The following is a 23,996-nucleotide window of genomic DNA, read 5'->3' on the forward strand; positions in this document are numbered from 1 at the left end:
AGTGATGAAATTGTGGGAGTTCCATTGAGTGCACAAGATCTTCAGCCCTCAGTGTTCTTATTGTAAGAAGAAGAGAAGACAGGACTGCATTCATGGTTTTTGGACTGCAATGTATAGAGCCTCCAGCCTCTTATGTATAATGCATAGCCTGAGATATTTTAAAGATGATACTTTCAGCACATCACACCAATCCTAGGAGGTAGTTGTTATCATTCTAACTTTGTACCAGTAGAAACTAGGGTTAGTGAGGCTACATATCTTGCCCAAGGTCATAGAGTGAGCAAGAAAGAAAGCTAGCAGCAAATTCTGAGTTTTTCCCCTGTACTTCTTACCACTGGGCTCAATGTAGTCAAATTTCAGTTATTTCTTACATCTTGACTTTCTTTTTCCACTGGCCCCTGTATCCTACAAGATTCTGACTTAGGCTTGCCCTCTTTTAATAATGCATCATTCTAAAAACTGTACCCACCTAACAGTTGTTGTCTCAGACCCAGCACCAGCTCATTCTAATCTGAATGTGTTTACATTTTGGAAGCAATCATACAGAAACGCACCATCAAATTCATTAGGACAAAGTGTGCAATAGTAGCAGGAAGATGAAGGAGATTCAGAGATGTGTGACATTCCCCATACCCAAATACCACCGCCCAAGCAACCCTCACCTACTCTACATATAGAATTGGATGGTTCTGGGGGAGTTTCCAAGGTTTTCTCACCATACATCATGTCCCAGAGCTTTCCACATTGAATGAATGTGGCAGACACTGGGACTTTGTCTCCTTGAAGGACAGGAGTCACTACGTGCCATCAGTTACTCCAGAAAAAGAAACCAAATTGATGGAGGCCAGTTATCTCTTCTAAACTTCTCTTGAGAGTAGCACTTCATAGATAGGAGTTTATTTACCATCTTCCTGAGCTGCAACTTACAAGCATGCAAGAGGTATTATAGTGGGCTCATTTGTCTGCCCCATAAAAACAACTCTACAGTGTGAGTTGAAGGGCACAAGCCAAGGGATATTTAAACCTCCCTACAGTGCCTGCCTTTGAGGTCCTGAAGTCAAGTCTACATATTTGTTCCTTGGTTTGGGCTTATTTTGGGGATACAGTGAATAGATTGCAAAGCAAGGACTAGAAGTTTATTTTTAATCCTGTTTTAAAGCATTACATCTTTATCATAGAAAATTTGGAAGGAACAAAAAACTATAGAGAAAACAGGGTAATTGTTTTAAAATGCAAATCCATGCATGTTCCTATGCTACTAAAATCACTTCAATGGTTTCTACTTATATTTAGAATAAAATCCAAACTCCTTCTTGTTCATAGGGTTCTGCATGTTGGTATGTTTCGTTACATTTTTAATGCATTTTATATTGTTATGAATAATGTTTCATAAGAACTTTACCATTCTCCTCAAAAGCCAAGACAAAAAAATCTTGACAATATCATTGTCATAACTTTGCTACATTATGTGTATATACTATAATGTATATATTTTCATAAAATTGAATAATTAGGTTGTTTTCAGTTATTTTCTTTTATAAAGTGTAGGGGGAGAAATCTTTTTGTATGTAAATATTTATAGACACTTTTAGATTGGAAAGACTCTGTGGCAATTAGGAGACTGAGCAGGTCATTTAAATGAGATAATGGACGAAAACACTTAACTATACTTAGATGTGCATTATGATAATGAATGTAAATTACTTTACCTTCAGATTCAATTTATTCCAGCACTGCCTTTAGGAATAAATTGGCTACCTCACAGTATTACTGAAACCTTACCCTCTAACCAGTCTGCCCCCCAGTCCTGCAATTTATGATTGCAAATGTTACTGGTTCAAGAGTTTCTGCACCAGTAATGTTCTTGTGATGACCTGTGTCCCAATATTCCAAGGAAGATACTTGTGTGGTTCCTTCTTTCTTTTTATTAGAAGCTCCGTGGCCATCAAAACCTGCTCAGTGGAGAAAGTCATCTTGGGGCAAATTTCCCAGGAGTACCTTTGTGGGAGTGTACCATCAACAGTCTCAGGGGAAGAGGTTATTAAAATAAATTATCTTATACTTCAGTTGATGCCCTGAGAGAAGCTTGCATTTTCCCCTTTTTTATGTTTCTAACAGTAGGCTTTGTAGGAGTTTGTTTACATTTGACAGAGTCAGGAAAGGAAGGAAAGGCAAAGAAGAACTAGTTGCTTTTTTAGTTGTAGCTTGTTCTGTTTTTTAAATCCCATTCCCTTGCAATTTGAATACACAACTTACAACGTAATCTTTGTATTTTATATTCATTGTATTTTGGAAAATGCTTACAAACAGTAAAAGAGAAAAACATCCTTATGAGAGGTAGGAAATGCTTGGAGGAGGGAAGCCTCTGAAACATTAACAAGAAAATACAACTCATTATTCAGGGCCAAAAGAGAAACCAAAATCCTAGCCACCCTGCAATCTGAGATAATGCTCTCAGCCCCATCTTTCTGCTTCTAAATCCTACTTCTCAAGTTCCAAACTCAAACACCTACATGGTCCAGACAGGCGGTCCAAATGCTGTCAGCCAGAGGAGACTGGCTATACCGTAGCCAGTATAGTATACTTACTATGTATGTATAGTAAGGGCGTTTACTTATTGGAAGGACATTTTAAAAATCCTGTGCAGGTCTTGCAAAACAAGTCTGCAAGCTAAATGCAGCCCATATATAGTATAGATGCATGTCGATATAGTTATGTATGCACAAGAATGTATGTGTCATACATTACTCAACTTTTTGTGTCTATATACATATATACAGATAAAAATATATATATATATATGTTGTTTAGTTGCTAAGTCACATCCAACTCTTTGTGACCCCATGGACTGTAGCCCACCAGGCTCTTCTATCCAAGGGATTTCCCAGTCAAGAATACTGGAGTGGGTTGTCATTTCCTTCTCCAGGGGTTCTTCCCCTCCCAGGGATCAAATCTACATCTCCTGCATTGGCAGGTAGGGTTCTTTACCACTGAACCACCAGGGAAGCTCAAATATATATAGAGAGAGATATTAGATATAAACACAATATACATACATATATATGTATATCCTCAAGATTTGAGCCTTGACATCAGCTTATTCAAGAAACTAGTTTATGTTGTTAAACAGAATGCTTAGCCTTTTTGTCAGAAACATTTGTATTTGTATTAATATCTTGCTGCTGCTAAGTCGCTTCAGTCGTGTCCGACTCTGTGCGACCCCATAGACGGCAGGCCATCAGGCTCCACTGTCCCTGGGACTCTCCAGGCAAGAACACTGGAGTGGGTTGCCATTTCCTTCTCCAGTGCATGAAAGTGAAAAGTGAAAGTGAAGTCTCTCAGTCGTGTCTGACTCTTAGCGGCCCCATGGACTGCAGCCTACCAGGCTCCTCGGTCCATGGGACTTTCCAGGCAAGAGTACTGGAGTGGGGTGCCATCGCTTTCTCTGATTAATATCTTAGTTTAGGGCTTTTTCAAGAACAGTGAGGAGATGTCTAGCAATACATATTAACATCTTGTATAAGTTTTACAAAATACATCTGGAAAATGGAAAATGTTTTTCTTTAATATTTAGTAAGCCTGCATATCCATAGAAAGATATAATTACAGGCATTTCTGCTTAACATCAGCTCAGTAATCTATTCTTGAAAAATCAGATATTCTACACAAAAACACTAACCCAGAAGTGTATTTCCTATTATTTTAAATGGGAAGAATTATAATGCATTATTCATCAACCCCATATCCCCAACTAATTTCCTAAAACACAATTTAAACACAGACACACACAACAAATTGTCATTTAGGATGTAAAATGCTTAAAACATTGCTTCCTGATAACCAAATTATGAATACAATTGTTCACAAGCAGTCGGTTTGGGTACTGACCATGATATTCTAGGGTATCTTTGCACTAGCAACATTCCCTTTAATAATAATTAGGATGCTCTTTAAAAAATGTGATTCTGATGTTCCATTCTTTGTGATTGGAATGTAATTTGAGAGTTGTCTCCACATATTGTTTTGTTTAAAATGTGGAAGAGTCTGTTTAAACGTAACTTTTTCTTATATAAAGAGTAGCATAAGCCATTTTATTGAGAAATATATAAGTACCATGAATTTGGTAGTATTAAAAAAACAGAGTCATTCTTGTTTTGTACAGTTAATGTATCTTTACATTAACTGTAGAGGTAGGCTTCAAAGTTTGATTACAATGGCAAAATGAGCTATTGTCCATAGCATATGACATAATAAAATGTCTCGCTAGGAGACTAGTTCAGTGTCTGACACTTAGTTGGTGTTCTAATAATATTATAGCCATTTCCTTTTAATAAACCCCATCAATAGATTCATTAATTGGGGTTATATTTCCATTATAATTAGAAAAGCTAATTGATTTTAAGAAACATTTGTGAGCCTCAATTGCAATCTGGGTTAAAATTCTTACCTGTGGCAGATTCATTTTGATATATGGCAAAACAATACAATGTTGTAAAGTTAAATAAAATTTTAAAAAAATAATAAAAAATAAAATAAAATATTAAAAACAAAACAAAACAAACAAACAAACAAAAATTCTTACCTAGAGTAGATTGAAGGATGTGCCTAGATACTGGCAAGGAGGAAAAACAAACAAAAAACCCAGGCCGTGAAGGCTTGTCTAAGCCTTCATATGTGGTTTCATATGCAAAGAAACAAAATTCAATAATCAAAAATAATTAAGTTCCCAAGTATGGTGAAGTATGTTCATAGTAGATTTATTCTGCTACAGATAGTAACTATAAACTCTGGACAAAATGTAAAACACAACTGCTTGAAGAATCTGAGAATAAACAAAAGTAGGAGAATCCAGAGAGTGATAGAAATTTGGGAAATGGGACTGCTGCTGCCGCTGCTAAGTCGCTTCAGTCGTGTCCGACTCTTAGCGACCCCATGGACTGCAGCCCACCAGGCTCCTCCATCCATGGGATTTTCCAGGCAAGAGTACTGGAGTGGGGTGCCATTGCCCTCTCCGAGGAAATGGGACTAGATAGGATGTTTCCTATTAATATGAAGTCTAGCCTGAGGGCATGCAAAGTTGGCACCATGTGGGATCTAAACCTTCGCTAGAAAACCTACAGCCCTTCTGGCCTGAAGAACTAAAGGATAGAGTTCAGAGTAACCGTAGTCATTAGGCAGTGAGGAGAGGATCCTGGAAAGGAGAGAACCAGAGTTGGGGATACCTAATTTCTGTGTATAGACTCTTCCAAATCTCTGGCTGATCCCTGAACCACACAGAGGAGCAAACTACTGTTGGACTGCAAACTGCTCAGCTAAGGAGTAACAGAACTAAACCAATTTGAGCTGCTGCCCAACAGCAAAGTTTGAAGTTGGTTTCCAACCAAATTAATTGTCTCCTAAAACAAACAAACCAAAAATGTCAATAATTTTTGGAGGAATGTAACAGAATTCCATTGCAACAACATAGCATTACAATGCCCAGAATATAATCCAAAATTGCTTGGCATGCAAAGGATAGACCTATTCTCAAGATAAATAATAATCAGCAGAGACTAATCCTAAAATATCTCAGATGTCAGAATTAGCACACAGGGATTTTAAAGTAGCTATTATAACTATTATTAATGAGGTACAGGAAAGCATATTCATGAATAAAAAGATAGAAAACCTCAGCAGATAAATAGACAATAAAAGGAAGAGATATGGGACTTCCCTGAAAGTCCAGTGGTTAATACTCTGCTTACACTGCAAGGGGCACAGGTTTCTCTTTGGGAAACTAAGATCCTGCGTGCTATGCAGGAGAGGGAAAAAAAGAAATGGAAAATTTTAAACTAAAATGATACAATATCTGAAATAAAATATACAAATAAAAATAATTCTAAACTTTACATGTAAAAAGTACTAACATGTATGTGTATTCCTATGTCACAGAAATCATTTTTACAGCCTTTGCTTTGATGCCTCTCTCAGTTCTCCACATGGCTGGCAAGTTCTGCCTAACAGTCTTCTTTTCTCTATCATATTTTCAGCTTCCAACAATATCCTACCTGGAAAGCTTTTCTTTTTATTATTCCCTTCTCTTTTCCTCTTTCTCTTTCCTTTGCCTCTTACTCTACAAACCTCCCAAGATTCTGTTTTTTCTCATTGTCCAGAATCTCTACAAGAAGGGGACTCAAATTTTGACCCAGAATTTTTCTTTTGAAAAGAGCAATGGGGGTGAGGTAGGCTGTATGAGATGGCTGGATGGCATCACTGACTCGATGGGCATGAGTTTGGGTGAACTCCGGGAGTTGGTGATGGACAGGGAGGCCTGGCATGCTGCGATTCATGGGGTCACAAAGAGTTGGACACGACTGAGCGAACTGAACTGAACTGAGGCTGTATGGTGAATATTCACATATTTATTATTTGTTCCTAAACATCATGCAGTAAAGTGCAACTCGTATATCCATGGGCTTACGTACCTGAATACAGGTGTCACATTTATAGTGTACCTTGTTCTCTAGTCTACTCTACTTTTGACATTCTTTTTGTCCCATTGATTATTATTATTTATTATTTTTTTCAGCTGCCTAGTTTTCTGTCTTTTCACTGTCTACACTTCTGTTAATTTGTATTGTACCACTGACCCCCAAGGCTACCACAGCCATGGAATAATCTGATTTTTCTAGACCACTGACTGCATCTACTTTTGTCTTTCTTTAGCTATAATAGGAAAGTTTTTACCCCTACTATAGCCGTACCTTCAAGAGGGTCTTCCTATGGCATAGTTGTTGAATTGCTAGTGATATAGTTTTTTCCTCTATACTTTAGTTCTTATCTTATAAGAAGGCAAGAGTTTCTCTAGTGGCTCAGACAGTAAAGAACCTGCTTATAATGCGGGAGACCCAGGTTCCATGTCTGGGTCAGGAAGATCCCCTGCAGAAGAGAATGGCTACCCACTGCAGTATTCTTGCCTGGAGAATTCCATGGACAGAGGAGCCTGATGGGCTACAGTCCATAGGGTTGCAAAGAGTTGGACACAACTGAGCAACTAACACTTTCACTTTATAAGAAGGCAGAGGTGAGTAGAGCAAAGAATGGGTTGATGAGAGCCAGATGCTCAGACAGAAGACCTGCTGTTCATTCTGGATCACTGTATTGTATATTTTATATTTCTGTTTATTATGATGTTTTGATATCTTACAATACCTTTCTAGCTGAAGAGAGACTGTCTCTCCCTGGGATAGCCAATTCTTAGAGATAGGAAAGGGTCCATTCAGGATTATGCCTTTGAAACACAAACTAACAAATCCAGAGCCATCCCTCCTCTTTCTGGCCCATATACCCCAGGAGGTAATATTCCTCTTCTTAATCATCCTAGGAACAGGTACCAGACAACTAGAGACCAGTCGTAAAGTTAGCTAAAATTATGCAAACTAGCCAGTCCTTAAATGTTTACATTGCTTTGCTTTGACTTTTCTGAGGAAACCCCAATAAAGTCTGTAGCTTAAGTAGTCTCTCTGCTCCCATCTTTTGCCTCCTGATCACTCTGGTTTCTTCCCCATGTGGCCCTGTGTAGGATACCATGCTGTATATCTTCAGGACTCAAAAGTATAATAATCCTTGTTCTTCTTCTTGTTTTCCTGAGCCTCTCTCTAGTCTCTTCTTGTGGCACCATCTGACCATTTCCTATCAGAATATAGACCATTCACGCCTCCTGATGTTTTCCTAGGGTTCTAATCTCTTAGGGTCTTCATTGTCCCTTCTCTCAGGTTGGCCTCTTACAGGAAATTCCTATCCAGCCAGCTGATCTAAATTCCAGTTGTAGTCTAGTTTCAAGTTCTTACCCAGTATACATCTTAGTCCCAGTAAATGGAAGGATGTGGCTTTTTATCTGTTTGCAATTAATCCAGAACATTCTATGATAGTACAAATATAGAGGGATGGTTCAAGAAATTTCACATAGAAGTCTGACCTTCTCAGAGCATGCAGAAGACCTCAAATGAGTTGTATGTGTGTGCATGCTAAGTAGCTTCAGTCACTTCTGGCTCTCTGCTGCCCCAGGGACTGTAGCCCGCCAGGCTCCTCTGTCCATGGGATTCTCAAGGCAAGAATACTGGAGTGGGTTGCCATGCCCTCCTCCAGGGGATCTTCCCAACCCAGGGATTGAACCCACATCTCTTATGTCTCTTGCATTGGCAGGAGGGTTCTTTACCATTGGCACCACCTGGGAAGAACAGTGAAATATATGCTTGATCATAAAAGTATTCTAGGAACACAAAAGAGGAACGAAACACTATATTTTGTAAGGGAGGTAAGATTTCTCCTCTACCTTCTTAGAGTCTCCAACTGGGACTGACATAAGACAACAGAAAAGTGTATATTATATTTATAATTTTTACATGTACATGGAGCTTTCACAAGAAAAAAAAAAAAGACAATCCAGTGAAGAAGGTGGGGCCCAAAGTGTATATACTAGATTGGACAAAGAATAGTAAATTGTGAAAATGTGACAAAACAAAGAAGTTTGGCAACACAATGTAAAGCAATTATCCTCCAGTTAAAGATTTTTTTAAAAAAGACATTTTGGATAGAGTGGTTAATTGTAGAAAAGTACCTTGGAAGATAAGGGTTAAAAAGTGTGTTTGTACATATTTCTCCTGGCTTCTACTCCTAGTCTCCAGGGACATGAATGTCTTCCTCCTGGTACAGGGAGGGCACCTTTAACATGGGAGTTTTATTTCCTGCTTTTAGGAAGAAAATGGAAGGTCAGAGTGTCCATCTTGTGTCTACTGTTTCTCAAGCACCTTTAACTCAAAATGATCCATATGCCAAGATGGCATATTTTAACATGACATGCTCTGAACCTCTACAATTTCTAACATTTCCAGCATTTTTTTAAACAGCTCACATACATAGGCCATTTTCTTTCCACTGTATCAAAATATGGTAATAAATCAGTGAGGTATTAAACAGTTGATGACATCCTAGAACCGAGGACATGTGGTAGTTTTCACTAGGGCTGTGGTGATTAGTTAACTAAGGTTGGTGGTGGCGGCTGTTCTAATAGATAAGTGGCATCTTTTGGACCCTGATGGACAGTTGAAACCGTCACATGGAGACTGGCATAGAAGGGTATTCTGGGAAGAGAGAACAGCATAAGAAGACCCAAACACAGGAGGTGAGTTTGGAGGTTTTGAGGATTTATGAAATCTTTAGATCGACAAATGAGTTTTATAGACTGAGTAGGGGACATTTTTGAAAACCTAGTTGTCTTACTTCTATATTGGCTGATAATTGAAAGCTAAGAGAGTTTATTTTCACCTGATATTGGAACAACTGAAGGATTTAAATGACGAGTTCAACTCTTTTTTTTGTTTGTTTGTTTGAGTTCAAGTCTTAATACATTGAAATTTCAGGAGACTTTTGAAGCAATAAAACAAGTCAGGCAGTTGCAGCTAGTAGTCTAGCAAGAGATGGTGAACATTTCATCTAGGAGGACTAACAGAGAAAAATGGCAAAAAGAGGAATAAAGTAGCCTTCTGAAGACATAACAAAAACATGAATATAGGAGGTTTTGGGGAAAAAGGTAAAGACAAATCAAGATTTTCTGCTTGGCTTGGGACTTAGTAGATGATGGGGTATTTTCTGAAAGAGTGAATCCAGGAAGAGAAGCAGGCTTAAGGTCTTATAGCATGGTACAGAAAAGACAGAGGCAGACTATATATACACAAAATTAGAGGTACCCAAGGTAGAAAATAATTAGATAGTAACAAATTCTTGGGAATTTCTTGGGAGAGGGGTTGACCTAAGGATATCGATACATTCTTTTTTATTTTGTCATTCATAATTTGGGGATAGAGGTCGCCTATGTGCAAGGTTTCAGTCTTGGTGCTAATGGTACAGGTATAAAAAAAAGACATAGCTCCTGCCCTCAGAAGTCACAGTTTAGGATAGGAGCTACATCAACCTGTCTGAATTCCATGTCTAGGTGAGTAGCACTAGAATTGAGGTTTGATGCCAGTCCCTGGCAGACCCTGTTCATGCCCCAATATATCTAGTCAGCTCTCAACATTACCGGACATATGCCAACCCTACAACTTCCGCCTTCAAGTCCTCTTCTTGAGGACTTTCTCTGCCAGTGGAAACCCTCTGAAAGTGTCTGGGAGCTACCACCACCTCTCTGACATGTAACACTCAACCAAGGACTATAAGGAGTCGGTAGATAAATAGTTCAGCAAACTTTTCTCCCAGTTGGGAAGTGATGAGGCATACTGGACTCAGCATCACATAGTTACCATTGAGACTGAGCCTTAGTTGTCCACAGCCCTAACCTGCTGGCTAAGTCACTGTGAAGAGACTTTGTTCACTTCTTGTCTCACTTCTGCAATCCTGTACTGGGTGCCTTCTGAAACCACTGCCCAGGGTAACTGCACACTTGCACTGAATCCTTAGCTCAAGGGCTGCTTCTTTAGCAGCTTTTAAACAGGTCTACAAACTTCTTGACATGCCTCCCATCAAGAGATGGTGATCTAGGTCCCCACTCATTGAATCTGCTTGAGTTTTGACCTATAGTATGTGGTAGAAGTAATGCTATGTGACTTTTGAAGCTAGATAATAAACGGCCATGCAGCGTCTCTCTTGTTCACTGGAACACTGACTGCTGGAGCCCTGAGCAACCTTGTAAGTGCAGTTTGCTTGGGGCTGCCCCACTGGAGATGTCAAACTGAGAGGTCACATGCAGAGTCCTGATGCTCTCTTTATGTGCAGTGAGATGACCAGTGAGCCATAGCTCTTGATGACACTCCAACCTGGCTACAAGGCATACGAGTGAAGAAGCCTCCAGACGACTTCAGGACCCACTATTTTAATCACCCTCAGCTATCCCAGTCTTCTAAGCTGAATTCCCAGGCACCACAAAGCAGAGACAGGCTTCTCCGTGCCATGCCTGAATTCCCACCCCACAGAATTCATGAACATAATAAAATAGTTGTCTAACACCACTGGATTTTGAGGTAGTAGCAAAATATTGACTTGAGGTGGTACTTCCACAGAGGAAGCAGCATGAACATTTGTGAGATGATTGAAAATAGAAGTATGAATTACCTCATCAATGGACAGAGTGCACCTCAATTATTTTCTACCATGCAGAGATGATTTATGTGAACTGATACTGTGTGTATTCTGTATACAGCCTCTCTGCCACAATAAGATCAACCAGCTTCAACAGATATGATCTGAGAGCAATGACTTTCAGGAAGTTACATCGCCAATAAATTACAAAAGAACTACTAAGGGGCCACTGGCTAAGAAGTTTTCAATAGCTTTCCCATTTTAAAGTTATTTCCTTGTACTTTATCATTAGCAATCTACATACATTTGGTTAGAAATTGCATGACCTAAAAAAAGACATTACAGCAGAGATTCTGCCTGAGTTAAGCTCTAGATACTATCTGGCTTGAACATGAGGCAAAGGGGAGGAGATAGTTCTCAGGTGATTGGAAATGATTTCTGCATCGGATGTGATGTCTGTCACATCCAATCACCTGGTGCCTGTTTAGGATCAGACATGTGACAGCAGGTGGACGTGTGCCTTTTGATCCTGAAATGGCAACAGACCCTCGCGTCTGCAGCTTCATTTGACAAATTTGGCAGGAGGGAAGAGATCGGGAACCAGAAGCATCTGCCGCTGAGTTGGGACTGCTGAAACAAAGGCTTTCACGAAAGCAGTTTCCTTCCATTGCTATCCACTGAGCTTACTGTGGACACAAGATTAGACCCAAGTATATTTATCAGTATTAGGATCCTGGGGTCATCTGTCCATGACTCACTGGTGTTTCAGAGATTCCTTGTGAATCTGTCCAATCAACTTCAGCGCAGGAGACACTTTGACTTGCCGTGCGTTAGGTGTGTATATGAGTGTGCTGGCCCCGTGGAGGAGACCCAAGGTGTAATTCACGCCCTCATGACACTCCTCCTCCGTCCTGTCACTAGACTGGTACTTCATCACCAGATGAGAAGCCTTACCTCACACTGGATGGGCTACAGTTACTGAAAAATAAAAAGAAAAATAGTTAAAATGTAGAAGAAAATGCATGGCACTATTTAACATTGTGGGGAGCTAGTAATTTTCTCTAACAGCAATGGAAAAATTCACGGAAGTTAGAGATGATCATTGGTATACAGGTGAATGGAAGCTACTGTAGGTGATAAATAATCTAAATCAAAATAACTATCTGAGGAAAATATTTGCAAGAAATACTTGGCTAACTTCCTAACCCCATAAAGAAATCTTACCAATCTGCTAAAAAATACTAACAGGTAGAGAACATTAACAAATAATTCATTAAACATACAAATGGCTAACAAAGGTACGCATAACTGAAAAGACAAAGAGATGCCACATTTTGACTATCAGATTTATGAAGATTGAAAGCAATAATACCTAGAGGGGTGAAAGCATAGTGAGGTGAGCAGTTTCCCACACTGCTGGTAGGAACAGTATTTCTGCAACACTTCTGTAAGCAAATTTAGAGTCTGTATCAAAACAATAAAAGAATTCAAAAGCTTTTTGATTATCAACAGCACTTCTAGGGATCTATCCTACAAACCAGAGTGATTAACTCAAACATTTATGTAAAGAATAATGATCAAAATGAGGTTTATTGTTAAGTTAATATGAAACAGTCTAAATGCCTCCAATGGAGAAGGAAATGACAACCCACTCCAATGTTCTTGCCTGGAGAATCCCATGGACAGAGGAGCCTGGTGGGCCAGTCCCTGGGGTCACAAAGAGTCAGACATGACTGAGTGACTAACCCTGAACCCTGAAATGCCTCCAAAAAAGCATAGTTAAATGCATTTTTTATATATGTATGTGCATGCATGCATGGTAAGTCACTTCAGTCTTGTCTGACTCCTTGTGACACTATGGGCTGTAACCCACCAGACTCCTCTGTCTGTGGGGATTCTCCAGGCAAGGGTACTGGAGTAGGTTGCTGTGCTCTCCTCCAGGTGATCTTCCTGGTCCAGGGATCAAATCCACATCTCTTGGGTCTCCTGCATTGGTAGGCAGGTTCTTTACCACTGAGCCACCTGGGAAGCTGCAATGAACAAAATAGAGAATAACAAAATGTATTAACTGTTTACCAGTTTTGAACATGTATTTGTGAATACTAGAAACAGATTTGCCAAAAGCGTGAGCATCATTTCCTCTTAGTGCTGAAACATTGGGTGATATCCATTTTCTTCTACTGAAATCTTTGGGATGTATTTTATCTCCATAGTGAATATTGGATTCATTTTCTATTGCTGCACAAGTTACCACATATTTAATCTCCCAAAACAAGATCATGTGCTACCTTCCAGGTTTGCAGGTCAGAAATCTGAGGTTGGTTTACCTGGAATCTCTGCTCCAGGACACCAGGCTGGAAGGGGGAGGTGATGAGCTGAGAGGAATCCTCATCTTCAGTGGGAACTTTTCTTTCAAGCTCACTCAGGTTGCTGGCAGAATTCAGTTGTGATTGTAGGGCTGAGGTCACTGCTTTCTTGCTGGCTGTCAACCAGGGACCACTCTTTGCTCCTAGAGGCTGCCCACAGGTCTTCCACATGGCCTCATAGGTGGTTATGTTCTCTTCTTCCAGATGAGCCAGAATGCATGAGTTTCCTCTTCTGTGACCAGCTAGAGAATAAAGCTCTTTGCTTTTAAAGGGCTTATTGATTAGGTCAGATCCTCTTGGATAATCTCCCTATCACAAGATCAACTGATTTGGGAACTTAATGACACCCTAAAGTGAAGCTTTAGGCACAGATTACTTGTTTTTTTTCTAATTTTTTATTTGATATTGGATTATAGCCGATTAACAATGTTGTAATATTTTCAGGTGACAGCAAAGGAACTCAGCCATATATATATCCATTCTCCCCCAAATTCCCCCATCCAGGCTGCCACTTAACATTGAGTAGAGTTCCATTTGCTATAGAATAGGTTCTTGTTGGTTATCTATCTTAAATATAACAATGTGTACATGTCAATCCCAAACTCCCTGACTATCCCTTTCCTCCATTCTTACCCCTGTTCACCATAAGTTTGTTGTCTAAGTCTGTGCAGGCTCCTTGGTTTTTAATTCTTTCTCTTATTGATCAAGGGACTTAGAATAACTTACTTAGCCTCTCTGAGCTTCAGTTATCTTTAAGAGAAGCTGATAATAGTAATAATAACAGTAATTGTCTCAAAGGATAATTTTAAAATTTGTCAGACATTTAAATGTAGTAACATTTTATTGGAAGACAGAGGAACCTGGCATGCTGCAGTCCACGGGGTCTCAAAGAGCCAGACATGACTTAACGACTGAACAACAGCAACAATATTTTATTACTTAATTTGATGTGAAATCTGGTTTTTGGGATCAGTATCAGAAAACACAAAGCAAAATGTAAAAGCCCACTAAAACTATCTAAGTAGAAAAAGAGTTTGACGAACTATAAAAATAAGCTTCAGATTTTTTTCATTATCTTTCCCTTTTTCTAGTCAATAGCTAGGAGCATGTTTATTCCCTACCTCTGTGCAGTACTGGCCTACAGCAAAATTAAGCAGCTTAGCACCCCTCTGGCTCTCCAAACACTTTTCTTGATATTCTGCTTCCATCTCCGATCAAGAAAAGTGTTTTGTGCTTCTCCAGAGCTAGGAAACCTTGTTAAAATGCAAATATTCTCTAAAAAGAGAAAACATGCATGGCTGTTAAGCACGGCTTGCATTATTTTGAAAGTTGTGTAATGAGAGCCTAAGAGAAAGGTATACAGATGGGAATGTTTGATGTGGGATGTAAAAGAAGGAGATACCCTGCTGAACTACCAACTCTTATAAGAAGATGAAGAAAGTCATGAAAACTTTAGTTTCTTGAGAAAAAGTATTCAAGAAATAGAAGATAATAAAAGAATCTCACTTCTAGATACGTCCTGAGTCCAGGTAGCCACAGGGTACTATAATCTCTAGGAAATGTTGCTCACTACCACATAAAGAAAGCTGAGTGGCGAAGAATGGATGCTTTTGAACTGTGGCGTTGGAGAAGACTCTTGAGAGTCCCTTGGACTGCAAGGAGATCCAATCAGTCCATCCTAAAGGAGATCAGTCCTGGGTGTTCATTGGAAGGACTGATGTTGAAGCTGAAACTCCAATACTTTGGCCACCTGATGTGAAGAACTGACTCACTGGAAAATACCCTGATGCTGGGAAAGATTGAAGGCAGGAGGAGAAGGGAATGACAGAGGATGAGATGGTTGGATGGCATCACTGACTCAATGGACATGAATCTGAGTAAACTCCAGGAGTTGGTGACGGACAGGGAGTCAGACACGACTGAGCGACCGAACTGAACTGAACCATATGCTAAGTCACTTCAGTCATGTCTGACTCTGTGATGCTATGGACTGTAGCCCACCAAGCTCCTCTGTCCACGGGATTCTCCAGGTCTCCAGGGGATATTCCTTACGCAGTCAGTGATCAAATCTGCATTTCTTATGTCTCCTGCATTGGCATTGACAGGCAGGTTCTTTACCACTAGCACAAACTGGGAAGCTCGCTGCCACACTTGGGTTTATTTCTGGTTATTAGAAAGTTTTGCTTATCTGTGGAAGCTCCTGCTTTTGTTCTTCAGACCCCAATGTGGTACATACAAACTTACTTTTCCAGGTCAGCCCTTGAATGCTTGACAGTGTGGAAAAGGGGACAGAGAAATGCCAAAACCAAATTCTACCTATCAGAATTTTGAGCCCTACCTACCCTCTTTCCAGTCTAGGATGTTTGTGCTCAATGACACCCAATTTTTTACATTAATTTGTATTAGAGTATAGTTGCTTTACAATGTTGTTTGTTTCTACTGTACAGCAAAGTGAATCACTTATATGGATATATATATGTGTGTGTATATAGTAAAGTAATGTTTTAAACTCTCCAAGCCAGGCTTCAGCAATATGTGAACCGTGGACTTCCTGATGTTCAAGCTGGTTTTAGAAAAGGCAGAGGAACCAGAGATCAAATTGCCAACATCTGCTGGATCATGGAAAAAGCAAGAGAGTTCCAGAAAAATATCTATTTCTGCTTTATTGACTATGCCAAAGCCTTTGACTGTGTGGATCACAATAAACTGTGGGAAATTCTGAAAGAGATGGGGATACCAGACCACCTGATCTGCCTCTTGAGAAACTTGTATGCAGGTCAGGAAGCAACAGTTAGAACTGGACATGGAACAACAGATTGGTTCCAAATAGGAAAAGGAGTTCGTCAAGGCTGTACATTGTCACCCTGCTTATTTAACTTATATGCAGAGTGCATCATGAGAAACGCTGGGCTGGAAGAAACACAAGCTGGAATCAAGATTGCTGGGAGAAATATCAATAACCTGAGATATGCAGATGACACCACCCTTATGGCAGAAAGTGAAGAGGAACTCAAAAGCCTCTTGATGAAAGTGAAAGTGGAGAGTGAAAAAGTTGGCTTAAAGCTCAACATTCAGAAAACGAAGATCATGGCATCCGGTCCCATCATTTCATGGGAAATAGATGGGGAAACAGTAGAAACAGTGTCAGACTTTATTTTGTTGGGCTCCAAAATCACTGCAGATGGTGATTGCAGCCATGAAATTAAAAGACGCCTACTCCTTGGAAGGAAAGTTATGACCAACCTAGATAGCATATTGAAAAGCAGAGACTTACTTTGCCAACAAAGGTCCGTCTAGTCAAGGCTATGGTTTTTCCTGTGGTCATGTATGGATGTGAGAGTTGGACTGTGAAGAAGGCTGAGCGCTGAAGAATTGATGCTTTTGAACTGTGGTGTTGGAGAAGACTCTTGAGAGTCCCTTGGACTGCAAGGAGATGCAACCAGTCCATTCTGAAGGAGATCAGCCCTGGGATTTCTTTGGAAGGACTGATGCTAAAGCTGAAACTCCAGTACTTTGGCCACCTCATGTGAAGAGTTGACTCATTGGAAAAGACTCTGATGCTGGGAGGGATTGGGGGCAGGAGGAGAAGGGGACGACAGAGGATGAGATGGCTGGATGGCATCACTGACTCGATGGACGTGAGTCTGAGTGAACTCCGGGAGTTGGTGATGGACAGGGAGGCCTGGCCTGCTTCGATTCATGGGGTCGCAAAGAGTCGGACACGACTGAGCAACTGATCTGATCTGATATATACATATATATATATATATACACACACACATATATATGATATATATATATATATATATGTATATCTCCCCTCTTTTCTGGATTCCCTTCCCATTTACAACACCACAGAGCACTGAGTAGGGTTCCCTGAGCTATATATTAGCTCACATTCATTAGCTATACATTCATTAGCTATCTATCTTATACACAGTGTCAATAATGTATATATGTCAGTCCCAGTCTCCCAGTTCATCCCACCCTCCCTTTCCTGCTTTGGTGTCCACTTCTGTTCATTTCTACCCTCTTCCCTTGTTGCTACCTCACCCCCCAGTATGAGAAGAAATGCCTGCAGGCAGGTCAGATATGCTTTGGGGCTTCTTGAAAGGTGCTCCATGTGAGGGCCAGGTTGCTGGATGTGAGTTGTACCTTTCCTTCTTGTTCTTTGGTTGGAGCTAAAGAAATGATGGAAGCTAGGTGAATGAGGCAAGTTCTCTGACAGATTCTGTGGATTTTACAGAAATGGTATTTTTTTTTTTAACTTGCTGTATTTTTTTTTCCCTGTTTTTCAAATTTTAAACTTTTTATATTGTATTGGGGTAAAAGACGATTAACAATGTTGTGGTACTTTTGGGTGAATAATAGAGGGGCTTGGCCATACATATACATTTATCCATTCTCCCCCAAACCCTCCTCCCATCCAGGCTGGCACATAACATTGAATAGAATTCCATGTGCTGTTCAATAGGTCCTTGTTGGTTATCTGCAGAACTGGTATTTTTTTAAACCTAGAGTGATGTGTTCAGCAAATGCCTTTAAGAAGGAGTGAGAATAAATTATCTGTCTGTTCAGTTGCTAAGTTGTGTCTGACTCTTTGTGACTACATGGACTGCAGAACTCCAAGCTTCCCTGTGCTTACCCATTTCCCAGAGTTTGCTCATATTAGCCCCTAAAGGTAAATGTTCTAATATAAATAGAGAATAAGACAATTATTCTCTCTTTGTGCATTGATAATACTGATATTTGAATTTGAATTGAGTTTTAAAAGAAATAATGTCTTGTAAAATTATAACTATATATTTTCTAGTATTGATTATGCATTAGATACTGTTCTAGGTGTTTTGTAAACATGATCTCATTTAATCCTCATTAGACTATAAACTACATGAGAGCAGAGCCTTCCTCATATGTCAAGGCATCAGGGTCTGGCATAGAGGCTGGTGCATGGCAGTAGAGAAGATCTGTGAATTACTTCAGCATAGATTTATAGAACATCTTCTTTATGCTAGAGGAACCTGACAACTATGCACTGAAGGAGAATTCCTAGCATGAGGGATTTACAATCTACAAAATGTACACAAATCCCAGCTATCATGGAGAGCAGTCCTTAAGAGCAAAAAGTGTGTTCAGATTTAAATTCAGTCTCTGCCACTTACTGACCATATTACTTTAGTCATAAAGACTTAACTTTATGTCTCTGGGACTCTGTTTTCTCATCTGTAAAATGGACATGATAATAGTGCCTGGGTCTTAGGATGTCTTGGAGATAAAAGAACCCTGCTTGGCCCATGGTTTCTGCTCAGAACATGACAACTATTATTTTTATCACAGCCATTCTATAAGAATTACTTGAATGAATGTATGAATAATTTCTTGCTCAACTCAATATGAAGAATATTCTCTATGTCATAAATAAGGAATCTAAACTAGAGAGAGGTTAATTCCTTCACTCAAGTTCAGTCATCTGGTAAGAAGCAAGGTTGTAATTTGTAATCAAGTCCATATGACTTCAAAGTCCATTCCACTCCACATTATTGCTGCTGCTGTGTTCCCATTAAGGGTGAATGTTAACAAGTAGCATAAATACATATGATATAATTTCTAAGAGGAACTCAGGCAACAGGGCAAATGCCACGTCACTTCCCAGTAAGAGTGGGGCAAGTGAGATTAAAAAAAAAAAAAAAAAAAGGTATTGGAAAACTCTACCAAAGTCCAGCTGCCAATGTGAGATTATTACACAGTCTAGCTGTTATGTGCTATTGTGTGCCAATTGGAAGTGGGCTGCATTTTTTTCATGTGACAGCTGGTCTTGGTAGCAAGGAATGCCTTGAAGTTGGCATCACAATTCAGCCCAGAAATGGTTTGACTTGATTCACAAATATGCAGCTGAAAAACTACAACCAGAGAGATGGTAGGCTCAGAATAGAGTCTGAAAAACAGGCAAAGGAGAAATTATTCTTTTTCTGTTTCCATAATTAAAGAGAGTGCACATAGCTACAAATCTCCAATTTAGTAATATATGTTTCCAAACTCAATCCTACGTGAAGTACACATTCACTTCTCTAATGATGTTATTTCATCAAGTATAGGTCTGGTCCTTGTAGGATTTGTGAATGGTCCCATTCAGGGTATAATTAATATAGCAGTTACAGTGAGTCTTACTTAAATTTCCTTTAGAATCTTCTCTAGTGCCACCTCTTCCAGGATGACTTCTTTGACTCATTCATTCATTCACTCATTTATGTATGTATTTGTACAATTTAATACATATTTTCTGAATACCTACTATGTCAAAGACTCTGATAGAAAACTTGACAAAGTCCTTGCATTTATGTTAGTTGCATTCTATTAGGGAGGCAGGCAATAAACACGCCATCCAACAAATGAGTAAGTAAAATAAGTCCTAATAGTGATCAGTTCTAGGAAGACACAGGATATCATGGATGCCTCTCTGAGGTAGAATTTGATCTGAAGCCTGAATGTGGGGAAGGGATGGTCATGAATAGCGTTGAGGGAAGAAACACAGTGGGTGGAAGCTTTTTGTGGCTGGATCTCAGAAAATGAAGGAAGAAAGGCAGAAAGAACTTAAAAGCAGAAAGAGAGATTGATAGGGACAAAACTGTCTTGGAACTCATGGTACTTGGATTTCATTCTAGGTGCAATGCTAAGTCCTTAGGCCATGAAGCATGGGGATGGCATAATCTAATTTTTTTATATTCTTAAGAGGACTCTATAGAGTGAATAATAAATTGTTGTAGACATACAGACCAAAGGAATGGAACTGAGGGTCCAGAAATAATCCTCACATTTACAGTCAATCTTCAGAGTGACAAGACACTTAAATGGGGAAATGAAGAGTGTTTAAACAAACAATATTGGGACAACTGTCTATCCATATAAAAAGGAATAAAGTTTGATCCCTATCTCATATACAAAAATTATTTCAAAATGGATTAAAACCTAAATATGAGCTAAACCAGTAAACCTCTTGGAAGAAGTTCAGTTCAGCTCAGTTCAGTCACTCAGTCATGTCCAACTCTTTGTGACCCCATGGACTGCAGCACTCCAGGCTTCCCTGTCAATCACCAACTCTTGGAGCTTGCTCATGTCCATTGAGTCAGTGATGCCATCCAACCATCTCATCTTCTGTCATCGCCATCTCCTCCTGCCTGCAATCTTTCCCAGCATCAGGGTCTTTTCCAAGGAGTCAGTTCCTCAAATCAGTTTGCCAAAGTACTGGAGTTTCAGCTTCAGCAACAGTCATTCCAATGAATATTCAGGACTGATTTCCTTTAGGATGGACTGGTTAGATAGTCTTGCAGTCCAAGGAACTCTCAAGAGTCTTCTCCAATGCCACAGTTCAAAAGCATCAATTCTTCAGTGCTCAGCTTACTTTATAGTCCAACTCTCACATCCATATAAGACTACTGGAAAAACAATAGCTTTGACTAGATGGACCTTTGTCAGCAAAGTAATGTTTTTGCCTTTTAATGTGCTGTCTAGGTTGGTCATATTTTTTCTTCCAAGGAGCAAGCGTCTTTTAATTTCATGGCTGTAGTCACCATTTGCAATGATTTTGGAGCCCCTCAAAATAAAGTCTGTCACAGTTTCCATTGTTTCCCCATCTATTTCCCATGAAGTGATGGGACCAGATGCCACGATCTTCATTTTTTGAATGTTGAGTTTTAAGCCAGCTTTTTCACTCTCCCCTTTCAGTATCATCAAGAGGCTCTTTCAGTTCAGATCAGTCGCTCAGTCATGTCTGACTCTTTGTGGCCCCATGAATTGCAGTACGCCAGGCCTCCCTGTCCATCACCAAATCCTGGAGATCACTCAACCTCACGTCCATCGAGTCAGTGATGCCATCCAGCCATCTCATCCTCTGTCGTCCCCTTCTCCTCCTGCCCCCAATCCCTCCCAGCATCAGAGTCTTTTCCAATGAGTCAACTCTTCACATGAGGTGGCCAAAGTACTGGAGTTTCAGCTTCAGCATCAGTCCTTCCAAAGAAATCCCAGGGCTGATCTCCTTCAGAATGGACTGGTTGGATCTCCTTGCAGTCCAAGGGACTCTCAAGAGTCTTCTCCAACACCACAGTTCAAAAGCATCAATTCTTTGGCACTCAGCTTTCTTCACAGTCCAACTCTCACATCCATACATGACCACAGGAAAAACCATAGCCTTGACTAGATGGACCTTTGTTGGCAAAGTAATGTCTCTGCTTTTCAATATGCTATCTAGGTTGGTCATAACTTTCCTTCCAAGGAGTAAGTGTCTTTTAATTTCATGGCTGCAATCACCATCTGCAGTGATTTTGGAGCCCAACAAAATAAAGTCTGACACTGTTTCTACTGTTTCCCCATCTATTTCCCATGAAATGATGGGACCGGATGCCATGATCTTCGTTTTCTGAATGTTGAGCTTTAAGCCAACTTTTTCACTCTCCACTTTCACTTTCATCAAGAGGCTTTTGAGTTCCTCTTCACTTTCTGCCATAAGGGTGGTGTCATCTGCATATCTCAGGTTATTGATATTTCTCCCAGCAATCTTGATTCCAGCTTATGTTTCTTCCAGTCCAGCGTTTCTCATGATGTACTCTGCATATAAGTTAAATAAACAGGGTGACAATATACAGCCTTGATGTACTCCTTTTCCTATTTGGAACCAGTCTGTTGTTCCGTGTCCAGTTCTAACTGTTGCTTCCTGACCTGCATACAAGTTTCTCAAGAGGCAGGTCAGGTGGTCTGGTATTCCCATCTCTTTCAGAATTTCCCACAGTTTATTGTGATCCACACAGTCAAAGGCTTTGGCATAGTCAATAAAGCAGAAATAGATATTTTTCTGTAATTCTCTTGCTTTTTTGATGATCTGATAGATGTGGGCAATTTGATCCCCGGTTCCTCTGCCTTTTCTAAATCCTGCTTGAACATCTGGAAATTCACAGTTCATGTACTGTTGAGGCCTGACTTGGGGAATTTTGAGCATTACTTTGCTGGCACTTGAGATGAGTGCACTTGTGTGGTAGTTTGAACATTCTTTGGTGTTGTCCTTCTTTGGGATTGAAATAAACACTGCCCTTTTTCTGTCCTGTGGCCACTGCTGAGTTTTCCAAATTTGCTGGCGTATTGAGTGAAGCACTTTAACAGCATCATCTTTCATCCTGGTTGATACAAGATGGTGGAGTAGAAGGATGTGCACTCATCTTCTCCTGTAAGAACTCCAAAATTACAACCCACTGCTGAACAACCATCGACAGGAGAATGTTTGATCCAACCGAAAAATGATAACCCACTCCCGAGGGCAAAGGAGAAGCCCCAGCAAGATGGTAGGAGGGGCAAAATCATGTTTAGAATCAAACCCCATACCTGCCAGAGATGCTTGAAGGGCTCAAACAAAACCTTGTGCACACCAAGACCCAGAGACCCCAGAGAGACTGACCTAGATCTCTGTTTGAGTCTCCTGTGGAGGTATTGGTCAGCAGTGGCCTGCCACAGGGGCAGGGGCTCTGGGTGCAGTAGACATGTGACATAAGCCCTCTTGGAGGAGGTCATCTTTAACCCCACCATAGAGCCACCAAGCAGACAACCCATAATCTGCAGAACAGTTATACCAAAGAAATTCTCACACTCTTAAGAAAGTTCTAGGGCCCACAACAGATTCCCAACCTAAGGATCTGGCAAAGGGACTGAGAACCCTCAGGGAATTTGACTTTGGAGGCCAGTGAGATTTGATTACAGAACTTGCACAGGACTGGGGAAACAGACTCTTGGAGCGCACAAACAAAACCTTAGAAGAAAGCATACAGGTAAATTCTGATCTTGGACTTGGCAATGGTTTCTTCTTATAATGGCTAAAACATGTGTAACAAAAGACAAATTGGATCAATCGGCCTTTTTGAAAATTAAAACCTTTTGTTTATCAAAGGACGTCATCAAAGAAGTAAAAGGACAAACCACAGAATGGGAGAAAACATTTGCATATTATACATCTAATGAGGGACTTGTATGCAGAATATATTAAAAAAGTCTTACAACTCTATAATGTAAAGATGAACAACCTAATTTAAAAATATACAATAGACTTGAATAGATATTTTGCCACAGAAGATGTACAAATGGTCAATAAGAACTTTTAAAAGATGCTTATCATCATTAACCATCTAGGAAAGGCAAGCACAAGCCACAGTGAGATAATGATTCACAACAATTGGAATGATTATATTGGGGTTGGCCAAAAAGTTCGTTTGAGTCTTCTCTTAAGAGCATATACAAACTTTGAATGAACTTTTTGGCCAAATCAATAATTTTAAAAAGATAAGTAATAACAAATGTTGGCTAAGATGTGGAGACATTGCAACTCATATACTACTGTGAGAATGTAAAATGGTTTAATCATTTTGGAACAGTCTGGTGTTTCCTCAAATATTAAATGTAGAATTGTCATATGTTACAGCAATCCCACTTCTGAATATGTACCCATGAGAAATTAAAACACATGTCCATACAAATGTTTATACAGTATTTATCTTGTTTATACTTTTTAATTTTTATTTTGTTAAATTATAAAAGTAT

The 23,996-nt window shown here is 39.8% G+C and overlaps 1 long non-coding RNA gene across 1 annotated transcript; it reads right to left on the reverse strand.

Moving 5' to 3' along the window:
• Positions 1–11,115: 11,115 nt before the first annotated feature.
• Positions 11,116–13,655, reverse strand: LOC129636536 (uncharacterized). The gene is made up of 2 exons (XR_008706986.1): positions 13,344–13,655; positions 11,116–12,033 (listed from the first exon to the last, which is right to left on the reverse strand). It is a non-coding gene; the product is annotated as an uncharacterized LOC129636536 (long non-coding RNA).
• Between the last annotated feature and the right edge of the window lie 10,341 nt (positions 13,656–23,996).

Source organism: Bubalus kerabau, chromosome 1 (genome assembly GCF_029407905.1).
Source record: "Bubalus kerabau isolate K-KA32 ecotype Philippines breed swamp buffalo chromosome 1, PCC_UOA_SB_1v2, whole genome shotgun sequence".
Classification (NCBI taxonomy): Eukaryota; Metazoa; Chordata; class Mammalia; order Artiodactyla; family Bovidae; genus Bubalus; species Bubalus kerabau.